This window comes from Bos taurus, chromosome 23 (genome assembly GCF_002263795.3).
Source record: "Bos taurus isolate L1 Dominette 01449 registration number 42190680 breed Hereford chromosome 23, ARS-UCD2.0, whole genome shotgun sequence".
NCBI classification, from domain to species: domain Eukaryota; kingdom Metazoa; phylum Chordata; class Mammalia; order Artiodactyla; family Bovidae; genus Bos; species Bos taurus.
The window spans coordinates 37946229-37968858 of NC_037350.1; the positions used below are offsets into that span (position 1 = coordinate 37946229).

Below are 22630 nucleotides of genomic sequence, written 5' to 3' on the forward strand. Positions count from 1 at the left end.
GGCAGAAGGTTTGAGTTTCGGCACTTAGTCTATGACTTGTAGATTCTGAGATCATGGGGAAGTTGGTGAAGATTTCTAAATCTATTTCCCTTGTCTTTAGCATAGGGAAGACTCCCACTCATAAACTCTCAAGACTGAATGAGATTTTATTACTTAGAAATGCGTCTTGGCTAGAAAGACTGGAAGCCAAGTATCCGAGCTGGGTATCGTGGCTGTGACCAGACATGTTTGGGCAAGTCTGGAAGGTTAATTGGCACATTGGCCAGGTTTGAGCTTGTCTGACAGCTCAGGGGAGCCATAGTGACTGGTTTTTATTAAATCTGACAATTGGCCCCCAAGAGCACACCTGGCACCGTGTCTGACGGGGAGCTAGAACACAGGTGCTCGTGCTGCATCCAGGAATGCTGGTTAGAAGGGAGGCACTGATCGCTGTGAGCACAGATGAGAAGAAGCCTCTGTGCTGGCTTTCTGTGCAGCCTCAGAGAACCTGCCTCCTATCATCTGAGACAGGGAACTGGTGTGAGAGCGGCCCAAGGGACACAGGTTCCTCCCTGGAGATGCCCTCGGCTACTGAGGTCGTCAGCACGTCCCCCTCGAGACACAGTGGCCCGGGTGGCACTGAAGCTGGTGCATCACTAGAATAGTGCCAGACGCTGTGTCAGGGCTGGACTTAGTGGGGCCTGAGGGCTATAAAATGTTGGGGGCTCTTTAAGAAAAGAATACACAGTTATAAATATAAAACTTGGCACAAAAAGGACTATTTTTTAGAATAATTAGGTCAATCCCAATAATTTAAACTTTTAAAAAGCTTATTTCCAAAACAGAAATAGAGTTACAGATGTTGAAAACAAACTTATGGTTACCAAAGGGGAAAGGGGGGATAAACTGGGAGACTGGGACTGACATGTTAATACATGTACCAGTATATATAAAATAGGGCTTTCCCAGGTGGCTTGGTGGTAAAGAATTCGCCTGTCAATGCAGGAGATGCAAGAGACGTGGGTTCGATCCCTGGGTTGGGAAGATACCCTGGAGAAAGAAATGGCAACCCACTCCAGTATTCTTGCCTGGGAAATCCCATGGATAGAGGAGCCTGGTGGGCTACAGTCCATGTGGTTGCAAAGAGTCAGACATGACTTAGTGACTAAAACAACAAATATATAAAATAAATGACTAATAAGGACCTATTGTATAGCACAGGGAGCTCTATAGTCAGTACTCTGTAGTGACCTATATGGGAAAAGAATCTAAAACAGGTGGACGTGTGTATATGTATAAACGATTCACTTTGTTGTACAGCAGAAACACAACACTGTAAATCAACTGTACTCCAAAGAATAATAATTTTTAAAAAGCTGATAAATAGGACGAAGCCCAGAAATGTAACACTATATTTTTACTAGTTGCCTGACACATCTCTTTAAGACTTCTTTTCCTTACTCTCTTGGGTGGCATACTTTTGATCACTTCTTCATCTGACGATGATTTTGTAATATCACTTTCTGCAGAGAGAATGAAAACATAATTTGGTCTTTTTTTTTCTAGAATGGCTAATCAGAATTAATTCTCAATTATTGATTGTTAGGGTGAATAAAAGAATGAAGACAATGCAAATGATGCACTCTTTGTAATATTCCTACCAGCTTGTGCTCAACAAACAAGAATTCTGAAAGATTTTGAGCGATTTCTATAATAAAAGGGGGAGGAAATGTATGGCATATTTATAATTGCATACACTCACCAAAGACAATCACTGTTTTGACTAGGTGTTGTTGGGAACCAAATTGTCTGCTTACACATTTACATGCCTAAGGATTAGAAGGAATTCTCACAGAGAAGCTTCTGACAGGGCACATTTCAAACTTTGTGCTCTATTACCCGTGGATCTGATGCCAGGAGTCACAGAACCTGTACATGCTGCATTAGAGCTCTTTTATGTTTGGACACCAGGTAGGTTGGCACAAAGGGCACTAGGAGAATTCCTGGTTCTAGAATTTCTATACTGGTTCAGCCAGCAATAACTTCGATATACCTGGAAGTGACTTTGAACCAGGTAAATGACCCCATGAAATCCAAAATAAACTTCCTTTAGCCAGATTCCAAAAATGCCTCCTGGACACTCCAATGCCATTAGAGACAAAGTGACATATAATGGAGAGGAAATTAAAGAGGAAAAAGAATGTGGGCTTTACCACTTGTAACTAAAACATTTGACTTTTGCAAATTTAGGAAAAAAAACAAAAATGACCACATGAAATCATTTCCAGGGACCTTTCTTGGTTCTTTGAAGGGGGCCATGAATGTGAGGGGTCCCCAGACTTAAGCTTTCATTATCTTTTCATGAAATATACCCCTGGCTGAAATAGAAAAAAATCTGAATTTCATGGCTTCATGTAATGATTCACATTTTGTTGACACAAAGAGCAGTTGGTAGGCAGTGGTAGTGAATCTGGAGAGGTGCGTGGAGGCAAGAGGTAGGGAAGACCTTGCTCGGGGCAGTCATTCAGTGATCCAGGCCAACAGAGGCTCTGGCATCTTCAGCAAGTTCTGTGGACACCAATAACTAGCTGCCAGACAGAGGGAGAGAGAGTGAGAGCGCAAGAGGTCACGAGGGAGGTTTTACTGGCCAGGCCCGGACATGGTACTTCACTTCTTCTCATAGTCTACCTGCTGGAACTCAACCCCAGGGCCATGCACCTGAAAGGAGGCTGGGAAATGCAGTACACCTGTACCCGGGGAAAGCGGAAATGCACTTTGGCAATTCACAATAGTCTCTGACATGAGAAGAGACAGGACATGCCCGCAGTCGGGGTTGGAGTGACACACGTATGGCAAGCCCATCTGCTGGAGCCACAGGAGGCGCTGAGACGCAGTAGGAGCTTCTCTGCACTCAGTCACTTTAGCCATGTCCGACTCTGTGCGACCCCATGGACTGTAGCCCGCCAGGCTCCTCTGTCCAGGGGATTCTCCAGGCAAGAATACTGGAGCGGGTTGCCATCCTCTTCTCCAAGGATCTTCCCGTCCCAGGAATCCAACCTGTGTCTCCTGCATTAGCAGGCAGGTTCTTTACCACTAGTCCCACCTGGGAAGCCCCCGGGAGCTTCTGGGAATTCCCAATACCCTCTCTCTCTCTTTTTTTTTTTTTTTTTTGTCCCTTAGGATGGAAGTAACGGAGTTTTTCTACAAACATATTTATATAATTGTAAAGTCTTTGCTTCTTCTATTACATATGCTGCCCAGTTTTTGATGTAAGATACATAAGCTCTATTTTCTTCCTTTACTCTCCCCCTACCCCATCCAATATCCTCTTGAACTAGGAAAAATGTCTGGGGCTTGGCACTGTGGGACTAGAGATGTGTTGTGCTGTGGGTGTTCACAGAAACTATCATTTTGTTACTAGTAGTTTTACTCTTCGTACCTCCCATTTCACTATGATTTAAGGAAACCTGCTTGGAAATCAGTCTAAGGGATGATGATAATAATGTAGTCAGCACTGAGCAAAAAGAGATTTTTAGGGAGATGTTTGCAAAGTCACATCACTCAGTTCTACCTACCGCCATTTACTGAAGGGATCCTCAACCCCTGACTTATTAGACTGTTCCCTTTTAGGAGAAAACATGTTAGACTGTTTATTAGACTTATTAGACTGTTCCCTCTTAGGAGAAAACAGTGATGAGCTGGGTGCTATACTGGATTGTCAGAATTTTCCTTTTACCCTCCTAAATACAAGCATTAAACATTTTTTGATATGTAGTACTGTTAAGAGCCTTGTCAGAATAAGACATTAATGCCCAGGTTCAACGAATATGTTTATTTTGATCCACAATTCCTGGATATTCCATAATTAATTGAACTGGGGGTCTTGCTTTGAGATTCTTTCCGTCTGACCTTTTCTACAACAATTAAAGAAAACATAAGGCTTATGTGTAGAAATTATTTTTGGATTTCTTAGAATGTGGAAAGTCTCTAAATCAGTTGGAAAAGGTAAGTTCTTCATTTCTTCTGGCAGATGGAAAAATTACTTTTCCCTTGAAGCTTTTCTCTCCACGTAGGTTAAAAATCCATTAGCGACTTAGGCTTAGCTGGGTCCATTCATTGATATTTGATCCTTGGAACCTCTCAAGGAAAATCAATGTGTGGCTTTTCAGTTAATTAACATAATGTTAATAGAATGCATAATACCAGCAGAGCTGGAATCCTCGCACTTAAGTCTTTGGCTCAGGCTGAGTGAGCAGAAATGCCTGATCGATATTTCTGAGAAGAGAGCATATTTGTACCACTCAAGGGAAGACACGCACAAGGAGACTCTTAGGTTAAAGCCATACCTGTCTGCATGGTCCTGCGTACTTGCTTAAACAGGCTTGCCAAAGCAGGAAGAGAAAGCTAGAATAAAGCTAAAATGAGAAGGCTTGAAATTCTGTCCACATATGGGCAATTGTGTCAGCAATGAAATCTGAAAAACAGATTCAAATTCAGCCTTCTGAGACATCAAGTTTGAGGAAGGATGTGATGAGAATGTGGGGGCTAGTGAATGAATTTCTTATATGGTTTCTCTGGTTAGAGACTGTAACCATGAAAAATAGCCTCATAGTACAAATAGCAAACACAGCCCTGATCCCAAGGTGTTCAGATATTTCCCTACTTTTCCTGCACCCACTTAAAAAAAACTGTGATGAAATACACATCATATAAAATTTACCCTTTTAATCATGGGGAGGGGGCGGGGTCAACATTTTTTTTACTCACTGGAAGAAACAATTCAAAGAGAGGAAAACACTGAAAGGAGAAAAACCCTGCTCTGCATACTTTTAAACTGGTATCATTGTTGCAATGATAAAAAATTAAGCTCTGATATAGTGGTCTTCATAAAAGCATATTGACATGCTAGGCTTTGGAAGGAGTTCTAGGCTTCCCTGCTGGCTCAGATGGTAAAGAATCTGCCCACGATGTGTGAGACCCAAGTTCGATTCCTAGGTCGGGAAGATCCCCTGGAGAAGGAAACGGAAACCCACTCTAGTATTCTTGCCTGGAGAATCCCATGGACAGAGGAGCTTTGTGGGCTACAATCCACTGGGGTCATAAAGAGGCAGACATGACTGAGCGAGTAACACTAGCTAGCCCAGCGGGCAGCTTACAGGAGACTCTAGACTGAGTGCCCTGGGCTGCCCTTTTCATTCAAGTGGATTAAGTACATTCATTGTTGTGCAGCCATTACTATCATTCATCTCCAGAACTCATTGTATCTTGCAACACTGAAACTCTGAACCTGTTAAACAATAACTCTCCTTTCCCTTTTCTCCAGCCCCCAGAAACCATCTCTCTACTTTCTGTCTCCATGAATTTGACTACTCTGAAGTATCACGTATCAGTAAAATCATACAGTATTTTTGTGATTGGCTTACTTCACTTAGCATAATGTCCTCAGGGTTTATCCTTATTGTAGCACATGACAGTATTTCCTCCATTTTTTATGCTAAGTAGTGTTCCCATGGTTTGTACATATACCCTGTTTTGTTTATCCATTCTTCTGTCAGCGGACTTGGGTTTCTTCCACTTTTGGGCTATTGTGAACAATGCTGCTATGAACACGGGTGTACAAATATTTCCTTGAATCCCTAGTTTCATTCTTTGGGGTGCATGCTCAGAAGTGGAGTTGCTGGATCATATGATACTTTTATTCTTGAGTTCTGAAAAACCACCATACTGTTTTCCATAGTGGGTGCACCATTTTACATCCTCATCAATAGGGTGTCAGGGTTCCAATTTGTCCTCATCTCTACCAACCCTTTTTCCTTATTTTTCTCCTTTCTTAAAACATTTTTTATAATAGCCCTCCTAATGGGTAGGAGGGTGGTCTCAAGGTCAGAGGCTCCAGCCAGAGACCACTTGCTGACCATTTTCTCTCCCCACCAGCCCTTCTCCTAAACCCTTTCTGTCTCCCACACCCCACACCTTTCCCTTTTCCCCTCTCTCTTTTCCAAATCTCCCAAACCATCTGTCGTGACTAGTGTTCTCATTCACCTTTTCCTGCTTATCTCCTCTTCAGCAGGAAAGTGCTTCTGAGGCTGACAGCCTAATCTCCGCGCTGATCCTGTGTTTCTGAATTCATCATCCCGCCCCTCGGCCTGCTGCCCCTGCTCTGCTGTCCAGGCTGGGCGAGGAGGCCGGACCGGATCAAAAAACTACGAAATGTAGGGGAGTGATCTGGGTACCGGGAATGATGCTGTTGAACCCCAGAGGGCCCCGTGGTTCTGATGGGGCCCTTTTTTATTTTTCTTCTTTTGGTCATTGCAAACTGTTCACTAAAACATGAAACAATAGGCAGTGAAACATACCCTGAATTTTTCCCCTACTCTTTGGTGGCAGTGTGGTGGGGCCTGGTAGAGGCAGTGACGGATGGAGGCAGAAGGGAAGACAGCTCTGTCCACCCCCTACTGCTTGCCTCCCCAGCTATGTTCAAAGCCCTCACTCAGTTCTTACGGTGGCAACAGATAGCAGGTTGGTTTGGCCCCTGCAGCGGGAGGATGGACATCTAGAGCAGGAGTTACAAGGACTACTGAGAACTTGATGCTGTTCTCCAGAAACAGTAGAGAGTAGAACAGCCAGACCCGATCTGGGGTGCGGTGGAGGGGAGGGGCGCTGCTGGTTTCTGACAAGCCAGGTTAGATCCAGGAGAGGCTGCCCTGAGCTCTGGGTGGGCAGCTGCTCCTCACTTGGGAAAACTTGGTGGAAGGACAATCCAAGGACGGAACTAATCCAGGGTCAACTTTCTTTTCCTTCCGTGAATCAAACGTGACACATCAGGGACAATCATTTCTAGATTGGCTGTAATGTTTCTCCCGGTCAATTCTCTCCTCCCGCCTGGCAACGCCTCTCTCTGTTCCTGAAAACTGTGCTTTGAAAGGATGAAAAGAGCACTTCAGTTTGCTGTTGTTTTTCCTTGTACTGAATTAAAACCCCAAAGCTCATAGCAGAGCTGAGATGGGAACTGTACTTCCCTAAGCGCTGTGTGCCCTCATCTTGATCTTTGATGTATTATGTGAGATGTACCATGTAATTGGCAATGTATACATTAGTTATATATACTGTATATGTTACTTCATATATATACATATTATTTTATTATATATATTCTTCTTACCTGACTATCTATCTCTCTGCTTCCAGGAAGGAAGCTGCTCATGGCTATTTAAGCTCTGAGAACTGCCCTTTTTTGCTCTGCAATTCATACCTTGAGCAAGGTCACCAGCTGAGTGGGCTTTCTGTATTGCTATCCAGAAGGTAGCTGTAAATCATTTTTTCCTTTTTGTCTTAACTGGGAGAAGCTGAGACTCATCACCTAGGGAAGAGGGCAGGAAACTGAACTGCAAAAAAGCTACCTTAAAACAGAGACCTATAAGGTCAGGCCATTACCGTGTATGGTGCTACTACAGATTTTCCTTGGACGTTCATTTTTTTGTTTCTGTTCTACTTCAGCTCATCCACTCCCCCTCTCCCACTTCCCCTACCCACCCCTCTAATCACCCCCCACCCTGGAACCATGGAGGATGCAGACTCTGCTTCATATATATTATTAACATCACGTGATTATAAGATCATTTAATATTTCCAGAACAGTCTCCTTTTATTTTCTCTTTGACATGTATACACAAATTCTTCCTATATTCCTCCTCTCTTCCAACTCTGACAGATGGGTTAGACCTTTTTTTTTTTTTTTTTCTTTTTTGGCTCATTTGAGTATGCTCAAATGAATAGTGTAAAACAGGTATGCTTTCAGCACAGTATTGAAGCGCTGAGGAGTGCACTTTGGGGAAATGAAGCTCAGGTAATGTCCACTCTCCGGGAAGGGGGAATTATGATGAAGTGCTGGAATTCTGTCTGTTAATGAACCGGCATGTCTTGGAAGGAAGTCTTTGTCATTACCGCAGCTGTTTTCTTCTTGCTCCTCTCTCCCCCACCCTAACATATCATATAATAAAATATATTTCTGTAACAAGTCTAAAAATAAACAAACAAACTGTGCTTGGGGAGTGGAAACTGAAGCTGATAAAATAATGAAACTAGGCCGGACCTTTTATTATCTTTTTAAAAAGTTACTTTCTCCGGCAGCTAATACATATCACTTGCTCCAGTTCAATTCTTTGAGTTCCAAAAGTTTCACTTCATAAGGGCACTGCCCTCTGTTACAGTAAGTCATTTGTCCATTGACAGTGCAAAGGCTGAATTTACAGCATTAGGGTTTTAGGATTTTTTTTTTTTTGTCTAAGTTTTCTTCTTGTGATCAAGTAAATCTCACCCAATGGACATGAGTTTGAGTAAGCTCTGGGAGTTGGTGATGGACAGGGAAGCCCGGGGTGCTGCAGTCTATGGGGTCGCAAAGAGTCGGACACAACTGAGCAACTAAACTGAAACCTAACTCATGAATCATGGGTTGCTGCAGCTGTCAGGAAGGAGCTTAAAAAATCTCATGTGTAAATGCCACGATCAGCAAACGGTAGTCTCATGGCTCTGAGTGGGAAGGTCCCAATTCTTGTTTAGCTTCCTGCCTGGGAGGTAGTAACAGTAATACAATCTTTGGTCAAGGGAAAAGTTGTAACGGCCACAGAACAACTCAAAACTCAATAGTAAGAAGCTGGGTAGTTTCTTATGAAATCAGACCTATGTCTAACCTATGACTCAAAAGTATTTACTCAAGATAAACAAAAAAAAGTATGTTCATAAAAACATTTTTACAAGACTGTCCATAATAGTTTTTCTAATAAAGCTGGAAATGTCCACATGTCCATCAAGAAGAGAATGGATAAATAAATTATGATATATTTGTGTAATGAAATACTACTCAACAATAAAAAGGAATGAGCTATAGATATGCTAAAGAACATTGATAACTCTTACAGAAATCATGTTGTGTGAAAGAAGCCAAGCGTTCATGCTAAGTTCTAAAACAGGCAAAACTAATCATTAATGATCAAAATCAGAAGAGAGTTGTCTCTGGGTAGCAGAGAGTAGGGATGAACTAAGAAGCAGCATGAAGGAACTTTCTAGGGTGATGGAACTGTTACATATCTTAATGGAGTGTGGGTGATGTGGAATTTGTATTTGTCAAAAGTCATCAAAACTTGGACATAAAATGTCAGATTTTCACATTTCATGAAATGCAAATTTTTTCTCAAAATTTAAAGTGGACTACAAATATATATATGTGTATCAGTTCAGTTCAGTCGCTCAGTCATGTCCGACTCTTTGTGACCCCATGAATCGCAGCACGCCAGGCCTCCATGTCCATCACCAACTCCCAGAGTTCACTCAGACTCACGTCCATCGAGTCAGTGATGCCATCCAGCCATCTCATCCTCTTTCGTCCCCTTCTCCTCCTGCCCCCAATCCCTCCCAGCATCAGGGTCTTTTCCAATGAGTCAACTCTTCGCATGAGGTGGCCAAAGTACTGGAGTTTCAGCTTCAGCATCATTCCTTCCAAAGAAATCCCAGGGCTGATATCCTTCAGAATGGACTGGTTGGATCTCCTTGCAGTCCAAGGGACTCTCAGGAGTCTTCTCCAACACCACACTTCAAAACCATCAATTCTTCGGCGCTCAGCTTTCTTCACAATCCAACTCTCACATCCATACATGACCACTGGAAAAACCATAGCCTTGACTAGACGGACCTTTGTTGGCAAAGTAATGTCTCTGCTTTTCAATATGCTATCTAGGTTGGTCATCAGAGAAGGCAATAGCACCCCATTCCAGTACTCTTGCCTGAAAATCCCATGGACAGAGGAGCCTGGTAGGCTGCAGTCCATGGGGTCGCTAGAGTCGGACACGACTGAGCGACTTCCCTTTCACTCTTCACTTTCATGCATTGGAGAAGGAAATGGCAACCCACTCCAGTGTTCTTGCCTGGAGAACCCCAGGGACGGGGAAGTCTGGTGGGCTGCCATCTATGGGGTCGCACAGAGTCGGACACAACTGAAGTGACTTAGCAGTAGCAGGTTGGTCATAACTTTCCTTCCAAGGAGTAAGCGTCTTTTAATTTCATGGCTGCAGTCACCATCTGCAGTGATTTTGGAGCCCCCCAAAATAAAGTTTCACACTGTTTCCACTGTTTCCCCATCTATTTCCCATGAAGTGATGGGACCGGATGCCATGATCTTCATCTTCTGAATGTTGAGCTTTAAGCCAACTTTTTCACTCTCCTCTTTCACTTTCATCAAGAGGCTTTTTAGTTCCTCTTCACTTTCTGCCATAAGTGTGGTGTCATCTGCATATCTGAGGTTATTGATATTTCTCCCGGCAATCTTGATTCCAGCTTGTGCTTCTTTCAGCCCAGCGTTTCTCATGATATATGTGTACGTATATGTATGTCTGTGTATATATATATTTGAATATTTTCTCCATGAATGCAACTAATTTTTATAAGTAAATATTGGGTTTTATGAGCTTCCCAAGTAGTTCACTGGTAAAGAATCCACCTGCAGTGCAGGAGACATGGAGACCAGGGTTTGACCCCTTGGTCAGGGAGATCCCCTGGAGAAGGAAAAGGCAACCCACTCCAGTATTCTTGCCTGGAAAATCCCATGGACAGAGGAGCCTGGTAGGCTACAGTCCATGGGGTCGCAAAGAGTCAGACAGGACTGAATGACTAAATGTGACTGTAGTGTTCCACAACTGAAGGATTTTTATGAATTCCTGGAGCTCTGGTTGTGATTCCTAAACCTGGATGCACATTAGACTTCTCTGTGGAGCGTGCATTCTTCAGGATGCCTTGGATTGACTTATCACCAAAGATTCTGATTCTGCGGGTGTGGTTTAGGAATCTGCATTTTGGGGCTTCCAAGGATCACCCTTCAGGGAGAGAATTCTAAGGTTTAGATAGTGGTAGATGTTTTTAAGCATCTGGTCACAATCACATCTACCATTTTTGAGTTAAGACACCAGTGAATAAAAAGGTAAGTGTTTTGATTCAAACCTATGTGTATCTTTAAAACAGAAATGGGTGTGAAGTGAAGACAGAGGGAAAGAACTAACATGTATTGAGGGTCTAGGATGTGCCAGGGAGATTGTTAGGCATTTGATGTAGATAATTGCATTTAAGTTCTCTAAGAAGCATACTTATTTACTATCTATTTTTATTGCAATCACCAGAGTCCAGACACCAGCAAAAGCAACTTTCTTGCAAATCTCCTAATAGGATGGGCTATTTCAGGGCCCCAGGCCTTTGCAATGCCTGGGATGCATTTTCTCTTAGTCTGTTAGATGTATTTCTGCTCATCTTCTAAGAACCAGCTTAAGTATCCCACATTATATGAGTCCTTTTTGCTCTTTCCCTTGCCCTGTTGGAGGAATTTCATTCCTCCTCAAGTAGAAATTTATCTGCTATCCTAGGAGTCATACCAAAATGTAACTGGGAGTTTTTTCACATGAGTTAGAGACACTCATTGGTAACTGATTTAATGCTGCTAAGTCGCGTCAGTTGTGTCTGACTCTGTGTGACCCCATAGACAGCATCCAATAGGCTCCTCTGTCCCTGGGATTCTCCAGGCAAGAACACTGGAGTGGGTTACCGTTTCCTTCTCCAATGCATGAAAGTGAAAAGTGAAAGTGAAGTCGCTCAGTCATGTCTGACTCTTAGCGACCCCATGGACTGTAGTCTACCAGGCTCCTTTGTCCATGGGATTCTCCAGGCAAGAGTATTGGAATGGGTTGCCATTGCCTTCTCCATGATTTAATGCTAAATCTACTTAAATGGAGAACACACTATAAATGAAACTTTTGAAAGGCAAATGTAGGTTTGCATTCGACTGATTTCTCCTTTTAGTATTACATCTGTCACATGACATTGTAATCTTTAATGTACAATTTCTCTCTCACCACCTTTGTACATTTCTCTCCCACCCTCTTTGAAGACAGGACCGTATCTTATTCATCTTTGTAGTCCCAGGACCTGGCACAAAACCTGGCACTTAATGCCCAATAAATTATTGTTGAGTAGAGTAAATGAATGAACAAGATTAACTTGCTTTTCCTTAAATCCAGTTTGTACCCAGTGAGTTTTCAATACTAACTCACTGACCTCAAACCAAAATATAAACCCTCAAAATGAATTTTAAGGGTTCCTGTAATTACCATCTGCCTCACCCAATTCTAGCTCTAACTTAACTTGGGGGCTACTGATTACTAAATTAAATCTCCTGGTCAAGATATATCAACCCATTCCTTGAATATCATATGCTCATTTTTTTTTCCATGCCCTTCATTAAATTGCCATCTATTCCCTGGTATAATGGAGAGTATATGATGACTGAAGAGCTGAGAATGATTCTTGCTGCTGCTGCTGCTGCTGCTGCTAAGTCACATCAGTCATGTCCAACTCTGTGCGACCCCATAGACGGCACCCAACAGGCTCCTCCATCCCTGGGATTCTCCAGGCAAGAATACTGGAGTGGGTTGCCATTTCCTTCTCCAGAGAATGATTCTTACTTCCCACCATATTATCTGCGTAACTGTGGTCAAATGACTTAACATCTCTGAGCCTTGTTTTTATTTCTTATTTATGAGACGGGATAATATCTTAAATAATGTATATAGATTTTCCTGAAAGCTGTGCAAAATGATTAATATTACATTACTATATTGTTATTATATTATTACAGCTATAAAAAGAACTAAGCAATTATTATTCATTATTGTCATCATGCATATCCTTCAGTATGAAGCTTAAGGCCCAAGTTCCTTTTTAAGTTTGGAGAACCTACATTTTTTTTATGAACTGTTTGAACCACTAACTATGTTACTTCATCATATACTATCATAATTATTATTTAACTGTTTCATGTATATGTGGTCTTTCTCTTCAACCTGATTAGAAGCCTCTCAAGGGTACGAGCAGGGAGCTTGTGTTACCCTTAATTTTGTGTCTCCAAATCACTCAGTGGAGCATAAAATATCTTAAATTTTATTAATATTAAATTGTGTTAAATAAGGAAAATGGAAAATATATCGAATCAGAGTGTTAGAGTAATAAGTTCTTAAACATTGTTTAATATAACATTCTATTTCTATTGAAACTGTAACTTATATGTGTCATTCCTAAAATCACAGTTAATAATTCTAGCTAGTGATTCGTGAGAAAATCCTGGCATCGTGCCAAGTAATTTAAATTATTGATATAATTTAATGACATTGGAGTTATCATTATCCCCATTTTATAGATGAAAAAAAAAAACAAAACAATGCTTTAAAAGTTGGGATTCAGATAGGCATCTTTTCTCCCAATATCTCACCCTTATTCTTGCCTTTGGCATTGGCATTTCATGATTCTCACACCAGTGTGCTTCCCGCTACTGGGGTAACCCTTATCTTCTCTGTAGGGCAGTGGTTCTTCAATATGACTCCGACTAGCAGCATCAACATCATCTGGGCAATTCTAACCCCACCAGCCTCATTGAATCAGAAACTCTAGGGGTGATGCTTAACTATCTGTGCTTTGACGAACTCTCTAGGTAATCTGGATGTACACTCATGTTCGAAAACTGTGGCTTTAGAGTGAATACCGAGCTTGTCTTTTGCTTCTTACACTGCTCATGCCATTGCTTAATAGAGTTTCATATTATATGTTTATATAACAAGGGAGAGAAAGCCTACACCTCTCAAATAATATTCAAGGAGTCCTACATCCCGTATATGAAATTCCACTCCAGGAAAAAGAACGAACAAACCTGAAATTTGCTGCCATGTAGCTTATAATTTTAAGAGCCTTAATTGATTTTGTTTCTTTTTCTTGTTTTTACATTTATTTTTGTATTTTACTTAACTCAGTTATAAGTAACAGTTAGATTTTCCCCTGCACGGTGTCTGGAATTTTTAACAAAAGTTGCATCTTTCTCATCTCCTTCCAGAAAGTTTCTATTTTGGTTTGAATCCTTAATAGGACTTTAAAACTTTTAAAGACAGAGCAAAAATGTTTTGTAATAAAATTTTGGCTAGATTTCATAATGAACGAGATATATACAATATAGAACAATTAGGGAAGAAACCCAGACTTGGTTTTTTATGTAACTTATATACTGCTAAAAATAACAAGTTACTTTAGCCAATATTCATATACTTAGTTTACAGGAAAATATCCAGAACAAAGGTTAAATGACATATGTGGTTTCTTTAGAGAAGCTTGATTTCTTCAGAACCCTTAAAATTTCTTGCAGTGATTTTTCTAGAATGTAGTACTGTGCAAATCTAAACACATGACTGTTCCGAGACTTGTGTATGTTGTTTGTCATTCAAGTACTTTTAATATTAAAGCAATGACCACTTATTTACTTAAAATGAGTAGGTAACTTAAGGAAAAGACCATCCTGTTTTTGATACTAATCTTAGAAGGGCAACAGTTTAATGTCCCTACCACTGACAATTTTATGACAGTTTAAAGATTGCATCAAAGGACCTCAGATCCATTGGGAAATGTTAAACATTCAAAATTTTTATTTTGGAATTCTAGAGAATAGAAGGTTAATGACTCCATTTTCCACAGAAGTAAAAAGGGAAAAAAACCTAGTGGCTAGCGGAATGTCATTGTTAAGATTTCAAATCAAGTCCTTAATTTCAAGTTAAGTCCTTAATAGATCATTTCACAAAAAAACTTGTTATGTACTTTTAATAAAGTTAATGCAAATATTGTTCCTCTTATTTAAAGGCAACAATTACTGATGTAATGAAGAATTAATTTGGAATAATAAATATATATTTTTTGTCTTCTAAGGGGAAAAGCCATGATTGCTTACCAGAAAGTGTGCCTTCAACTGCTTTGTGTAAGCAACCCATTGTGAAGGGATACTAAGCAGCACAAATAAATGGGACTTCAGGTAAATTTCACAGAGTTGAGCATTGTAGGAATGTTAGCTGAGATCTAGTCTAACCTCCCTTATAACTCCAAATCTCTTTGGTAAAATCTCTGATGGAATGTTATACAGCTACTACTTGAATAACTTCCCCCTTATCTTAGAAAGGCAACCCATTCTATTCTTAGATAATTCAATTCCATATTCTTTTCAGTTCCACTCACTGGTATGAGTTCTGCCTTCTGGAGACACACAGAAAGGTCTAACCCTTTATGCATAGTCACCAACACCAACAGCTGTTGGTGACTATTGTTTTTAGTTTGCGAGTGTCCCTCTCTAAATGAAGTTTCCAGAGCAAACATAATGAATTCAATTCAGCTGATGCCTTAATGCAAGTGGGCAGGACTGACCATGATCTGGCCTGAAGTTATCAAACATATATCACTCTTTCCTCTGATGTCATTTTTTTTTTAATCATCTGGTTTACTGATGAGTAATTTACATGCAGTATAATTATAATATACAGTCCTATGACTTTTGATGAATGTGTACCACTGTGTAACCACCAGCACAATCAAGATATAGTAGAGTCTCATCACCTTCCTCCCTTTGTAGCTAACTCCACCCCTCACCCTCAGCCCCTGGCAACAACTAATCCACTGAGTGTTTCTATGGTCTTGCCTTTATTTCTTCTATGCCATCTTGATTACTTAAGGAAAATATTGTTTTAGTTATGAGGGTCCTCATTAGGACTGCACAAGGTACATGACAAGGGATAGAATAAAGAATTTTTAAAAAAGGAAAAAAGGATGGGGAAAAAATAAGTAATCAAAAGCCTTATTTATTACAAATAAATAAAGTGAAAGAGAATTTTAAAAATGAGAAAAGGGTCTGGAGAGGGGCAAAGGCCGACCAAAAGAAGGGCCTATAGTTGTGATAGAAGGTACCTTGGGTATTGGTGTCAACATCTCTTTGAAAACATTATATGCCAAAGTGGTGAGCCAACCCATCATACTGATTGGAAATTAGAGAGAACATGAAGCTGGTTCACAGAGGGAAAAGCTAATTTTTGAAAAGTCACAATATCAAGAACAGTGAAAAGGAGAATGCCTCCTCTATGGCAATAACAACCACTGTCCATGGTGCTGAATATTTATCTTCTGTTAGCTCATATTTCTAGATCTTACCTTTGGATTCTGGTGACTTCTAAGTGATCTGACCTCTCCTAGGAATTCACAGAGGTGATGGTCAAAGTTTTTGTAAAAATAATCAAATCTGGGTTTCAGGAACTGAGTTTTGGAGAGACATTTTCAGAAAATGAGACATTTGTTGTTTTAAAATAATTTTCAAGCAGTTGCAGCTGCCTTACATTTTTTTCCCTTGGCCAGTTGGGAAGGTATATTTCCCCTTCTCCTCCTGACTCATTACTTTTTTGGGTTAATGAATTGCATCTCATATTGGCTTAGCTGAAACTTTCCTCCTAGGTTCCTCTTTGGAAGGTGCTCATGGTTAAGTGTCTAGAGATTTAAGTTCTGATCTCAGCCCTGCATCAATTACCTGGCTACCTGTTCTGCTTCCTCTCAGGACTTCGGGATAGGGTTGTCAGATTTAGAAAGTAAAAATGCAGGTTGTCCAGTTAAATTTCAATTTCAGGTAAGTAACAAAGGCATTTTAAATCGTAAGTATGCCCCATTCTGAGACAGATGGCTAAAACTTCCTGAAATATGCAAATGTTTTGAGATGTTAAGTAGTTGCTTTGTTTAAAAAGGTGTTCTTTACTTGTGGGTGACCCCTACTGATTTGGGAGAACAAACAGTATATGTGTGCTCAGTCATGTCTGACTCTTTTTGACCCCTTGGACTGTAGCCCACCAGGTTCCTCTGTCCATGGGATTCTCCAGGCAAGAATACTGGAGTGGGTTGCCATTTTCTCCTCCAGGGAATCTTCTCAATTCAGGGATCAAGCCTGAGTCTTCTGCATTGGTAGGTGGGTTCTTTACCACTGAGCCACCTGGAAAGCCTCAAATTATATATAACCTTTGCCAAAGAGGTTACTTTTGAAATTCTAAGTATTGAAGGTAGCATTCACCAAATTGTACTAGCCCCTATTTTGGGGGGGCTCCAAAATCACTGTAGATGGGGCCTGCAGCCATGAAATTAAAAGACACTTACTCCTTGGAAGGAAAGTTATGACCAACCTAGATAGCATATTGAAAAGCAGAGACATTACTTTGCCAAAAAAGGTCCGTCTAGTCAAGGCTGTGGTTTTTCCAGTAATTATGTATGGATGGGAGAGTTGGACTGTGAAGAAAGCTGAGCGCTGAAGAATTGATGCTTTTGAACTGTGGTGTTGGAGAAGACTCTTGAGAGTCCCTTGGACTGCAAGAAGATCCAACCAGTCCATCCTAAAGAAGATCAGTCCTGGGTGTTCATTGGAAGGACTGATGTTGAAGCTGAAACTCCAATACTTTGGCCACCTCATGTAAAGAGTTGACTCATTGGAAAAGACCCTAATGCTGGGAAGGATTGGGGGCAGGAGGAGAAGGGGACGACAGAGGATGAGATGGCTGGATGGCATGACCAACTCAATGGACATGGGTTTGGGTAGACTCCGGGAGTTGGTGATGGACAGGGAGGCCTGGCATGCTGTGATTCATGGGGTTGCAAAGGGTTGGACACGACTGAGTGACTGAACTGAACTGAACTTGCAGTTCAATAGGGGTGGGAGTTGGGTAAGGGGTCTACAAAAGAAAGTATAAATGGTAAGGAAACTTCTAGGGTTATTACTATTTAAGATGATGGCTCTGTTCCTAGTTTAGGTGAATTATAATGTTTTCTATAATTTTTTAAATGTCTTTTATTTTACTTCTTTTTTTCTGTTTGCTCATCAGTTCATTTTGGTCCGCCATTTGTGTTTTAAATCGTTGCTGTTTCTTTTAATTTAGGATGCCATCCCATGAAAAACAGTTTTTAAAAAATTCTGTGCCCTGGACACAGTATTGCTGATTTTTATTTATTTATCCATCTTTATCCTGCCTGAGGGAAAACAAGGATTTAAAATGCATTGTTGTCTGCATCTGTGAGTAGATAAATTTAGTATTTATTTGCTGTAGTGCCAGAGTGTACTTTCTCACTCTTAATTTTGCCACCAGCAATTATTTGGCCACAATCTTAAGCAGATTGTCTATTCTCCGAATGTCTCTGCAGAGTCTCACTAGCTACTTAGTCATGGTAAGATGGGTAAGAGTAGAACAAACTATGGAAATGGACATTGGATAATGAAGGTTAATTCTTACCAGAGAGTAAATCTGGTTTCAAGTTTTAGCTTTTTAGAAAATGACTATATTAAAAATTTCCTAAGTTCATCTGTCCATCAAAAATCTAGTTAGTACAGATCAGAATAACAGATTAAAGGGAAACATGATTTCTGAGTGGCAGGAAATTTTGTTCTAGATGGAGCTGATGTCTCATCCGTACGTGACTGACAGGTTCATAATGGCACAGTACATTTACTCTCCCACTCCTCTTGTGTGTAGATTAAAAAAAAAATCATTTACAACAAAGGTAGTCACATTTCCAATAACGCACTGTTAACTCATCGTGTAATGGGAAGTCCTTTCAAAGAATACTCGAGCAATATATTACATATTCATTTTCTCTTGGTGATGCCTCTGACTCCCCAAATCATTAGGTATTAACTAAAAGAAGGAAGTTACAAAAATGAGATTATGCTTTTCTGAGCATGGGCAACTCAATGTTCTGGTAAGTAGAACCTACTAATAAAAATCAGCCTTTTAAATGTCACCTGGAAAAATAAATAAATAAATAAATAAATGTCACCTGGTATTTATAGGCCCCACAGCTGGGCATCGCTGGATCTATGCAGGTCGTGTCAGGAGACTGTCCCTGAAGGGGAAGTTCAAAGGTAGGATGATGAAGGTCCACACACCTCCTGGGGTTGGCAGTACTGGAAATCAGAACAACATAGCATGCTTAACACAGGACAGAGCTCAGAACTGAGAGACAGAAAGGTTTTTCTTTTTTTGCCCCTAATTATGGAAACAACTTCAGTTACCTAGTTTGTCTTCCTTTTATAAAATGGAGAAATTTTGAGCTAAGAGAGACTTTAGCAACTCCCAACTCCCGATAACCTCATTATATTCACAAAGAATCTAATATCCAGATGTGTTAATCGAGCTACTCGGTGGCCAGATAGCTAGGATCAGAATTCCATTCTCAGATTCTTAATCTAATACTCTTGAAAATGTAATTGAAAGGAATGAGCTTGGCGTCTAGGTTTGAGCCTCAGGAGTAACTACTTGGGCTAAATGACCTTTTCGGGTAACAAAGTCCTTGAACTCAGTTTCCCATCTGTAAAATGGGCTTAAAAACACCTGCTCTATTTACCTCTTAAGGATATTATGTGTTTCTAGGCAAAAATACAAAAAAGAGTACTGTATTATTTATTACTGCTGTGTAACAAGTTACCCCCAACTGCACATCTTAAACAACATCTATTATCCCATAGGTTCCTTGGATCCAGAATCTGAGCCCAGCTTAGCTGGATGCCTCTGGGCTCAGCATCTCTCATAAGCTTGTTGTCAGTCCATCAACCAGAGCTCTGGTCTCCTTTGAAGGCTTGACTTGGGAGCTGTGGGGTGAGGTCTTTTTCTAAGCTCGCTCATGTGATTGTTTTTAGGATTTAGTTCCTTGCAGTCTGTTCACCAGGGGCCTCTCTCAGTTGCATGTGGACCTCTCTTTAGAGCTGCTCACAGTGTGGCAGCTGGCTTCATCAGAGCAAGGGAGCGAGAGAGCAAGTGAGCAGGAGCAGGATGCAAGCAGGTCTTTCTGTGACCTGATCTTGGAAGTAACATCCCATCACTTTTGCCATCCTCTTTTCATTAGAAGCAAGCCACCAGGTCCAGCCCACACTCAAGGGGCACAGATCACACAGGCATGATGAGGGCCACTGGGGGCCCCAGAGGCTCCTATCACACATAGTGTTCTCATTTTTATGAGTTGTTATGAGGAAAGGACAAGAGATTCGTTGCATACCCGCTTTAACAAATCAAAAGCTTTTGCAAAAAGAAAGCGGCATCAGTATTTTAATTTGGAATTACTGATTGCCTCTGCTTCCAAAGAAGGTTTGAAGTGGCATCCACATTCACCTACTTTGCATGTGTGAGTCCTCCTGTTTAGAGAACACTCCATCTCAGCCCTGTTCACCTGAGAACTGCTAAATAATCTCCTGCAAATGCACTTAAATATGGCTTCATGGATATGTTACGTGGTTCAGATACTATGTGTGTGAGTTGCTCAGTAGAGGCTGATTCTTTGTGACCCCATGGACTATGACCTGCCAGGCTCTTCTGTCCATGGGATTCTCCAGGCAAGAATACTGGAGCAGGTTGCCATTTCCTTCTCTAGGGGATCTTCCTGACCCAGGGATCAAACTCAGGTCTCCTGCATTGGCATGTGGGTTCTTTACCATCTGCCCACCAGAGAAGCAACTAGACTTTCTAATATGAATTGGTTGTAGGACAATGTCCAACCTGGACTACAGTTGCTTTTTCTAGTTGTCCCATAGTTAGTTGATGTGTTCACTAATTACTAAATGTGTCTTTCCATAGGAACAGGAGGGAATGACTTTGGGCAGGAAGACATAAATAATAAAGGTCAATACTTGTTAGTCCTTTTTTGAAGACCAGATCTTCAGTGATTTGTAAAGAATTATAGAAAACTTTCCAGTTGCCTTTCTAGGAATGGAGAAGCATTTTAAAATGTTTTATCAAATGGGGCAGAGGATTACTTGGACCCCAAATATTGGGAGGCTTTAAAATTGCAGATTTCTGGCCCTTGCCTTAGACTTACTGAATCAGAATCTCTGGGTCAATCCCAGAAATGTGTGTCTTGACAAAGTGATTCTGATGTAAAGTTTGATAGACCTGGGTCTACAGGAACCCTGGAAAACTTATGAGGGACAGCATCCATACGGGTGTTCTTATTTGCTTTATTTGGCTATGGTTTGTGATTATAACTCTTCTAAGATAGCAGTCATTGTAAAATGCACCATTATATTATGCATTATTAAGAAAGGAAACTCTTCAGATTAAAATTTTAAGGATCCATAAACATCCATTCCATCTGAGAGATGTTAAAATATGAGAAAACTTCAGAACTGAAGCAACATGACAAAATGCTTTTCTTCTGTGACCTAACCAGGTCTATAAGATAGCAACTCTATAACCCACTCCAGTACTCTTGCCTGGAAAATCCCATGGAGGGAGGAGCCTGGTAGGCTACAGTCCATGGCGTCGCAAAGAGTCGAACATGACTGAGTGACTAAACTTTGTGCTATATTCCATTTCCTAGAAATCTATTTTTTTTTATTCATGTGCTCATCTATCCAACCATTCATTCATTATTTCACATATAGCTACCAAAGGCCTACTGTGTGCCAGACCCTATGCATGGCGGTTGGGATATAGTGGTAATGAGATGCCTCGTGGGGCTTGCACCCTAGGACGTAAGACAGAAACTGAACACGCACACAAATAAATATATACCTGCTAATTAGGATAAGTGCAATGAAGGAGAAAGAGGAATTGTCACCTAGATGGATAGACAGAGAAGGTCAAAGTAATTGGTGAATGTCTGAGTATACACCCCTCTGTGGGGCTGATGGGGGTTAATGAGCAATTGTTTCTGAAGAAGCAGGAAGGGATGGCAGATGTGGGGTGTTTGCATTTGCTGGGCTCACAACCGAGACTTCTCCAGGAATACACTTGGGCTGTGCATTGTGTGTGTTTTCCTGCCCACAGCCCTACACAGACACAAGTATGCACAACAGTTTACTCTCCTTAGCATCCAGTTGACTGACATCTGCGAAGGCCAACTGCTGACGGTTTAAATGTAATTGAGGGTGGCTGACGAAATGGTCAGAAAGAAACAGTGAGGGGAAGGGGAAGAGCCTTAACTCCTCTGCAAACAGCCTTTCAGAACCGGCCACAGTGCTGTGCCTGGTCTCCCCTCTCTCAGCATGCTCTGGGCCTGAATTCCCTGTTTACTTCTCAGCTTACTGCCGCGGTTTGTCTTATTCTGAACTTCACTTAATACCCTGAATCATCAATGTCATTCTGAGATGGATTCTTTACAATCCTTAATGTGACAAACTGGATTGATCCCCTGCCCACTACCTGCCAGCTCACTGCAATTTCTCCTTAAATCTCTTCCTCTCCCTCCCTTTTACATCCTACAATGCGTGTGTTGAAGGAGAGGCATTGTCCGACAAGCATCCAACAATTACAGTGTGCTTAGGCAAGATGGTACGGTGTTGAGTCCACCCTCGCCCTCATTTTCCTTTTCATGCTAATTTGACGCGATGGAATCCTAAAGCCTTGTCAGCGCCCTGCTTGTACTTCAATCTTTATTTTGTGAGAATTTTTGAATCAATCTAGGTGTCATCTGGCAGCCTAAAACAAATGATATTGTAAAATTGTTTATTGCCAAGCAGCAATTTGAATACCACCTCCCCTCCCCACCTCCCCAAATCCCTCACATAGAAGGAAAGCAGATCAGTTGTCTCTGGGAGATTTAAAATGAAAGGTACTTTTCATCTTAAAAATGGAATTCAGGATGCTGTTTAACTAAGTGCACGGTGCATTCAGTATTCACAGGGTAAAACATAAAAGAAATAGCATGGATTTTTAAAAAGATATTATTTTTCTGCTGCATGCTGCTTCTATCAAACCACCTGAGAGGTGATTTGAGAAGGGCATTTTAGAATAAAGACATT

General features: G+C 41.0%; 1 long non-coding RNA gene across 1 annotated transcript in view; it reads right to left on the minus strand.

The window, feature by feature from the left end:
* Positions 1 to 18867, minus strand: part of LOC132343642 (uncharacterized) — a 53773-nt gene extending 34906 nt beyond the window's left edge. Inside the window, exon 1 of the long non-coding RNA XR_009492572.1 lies at positions 18676 to 18867. This is a non-coding gene — a long non-coding RNA (uncharacterized lncRNA). The remainder of the gene's footprint in view (positions 1 to 18675) is intronic.
* Between the last annotated feature and the right edge of the window lie 3763 nt (positions 18868 to 22630).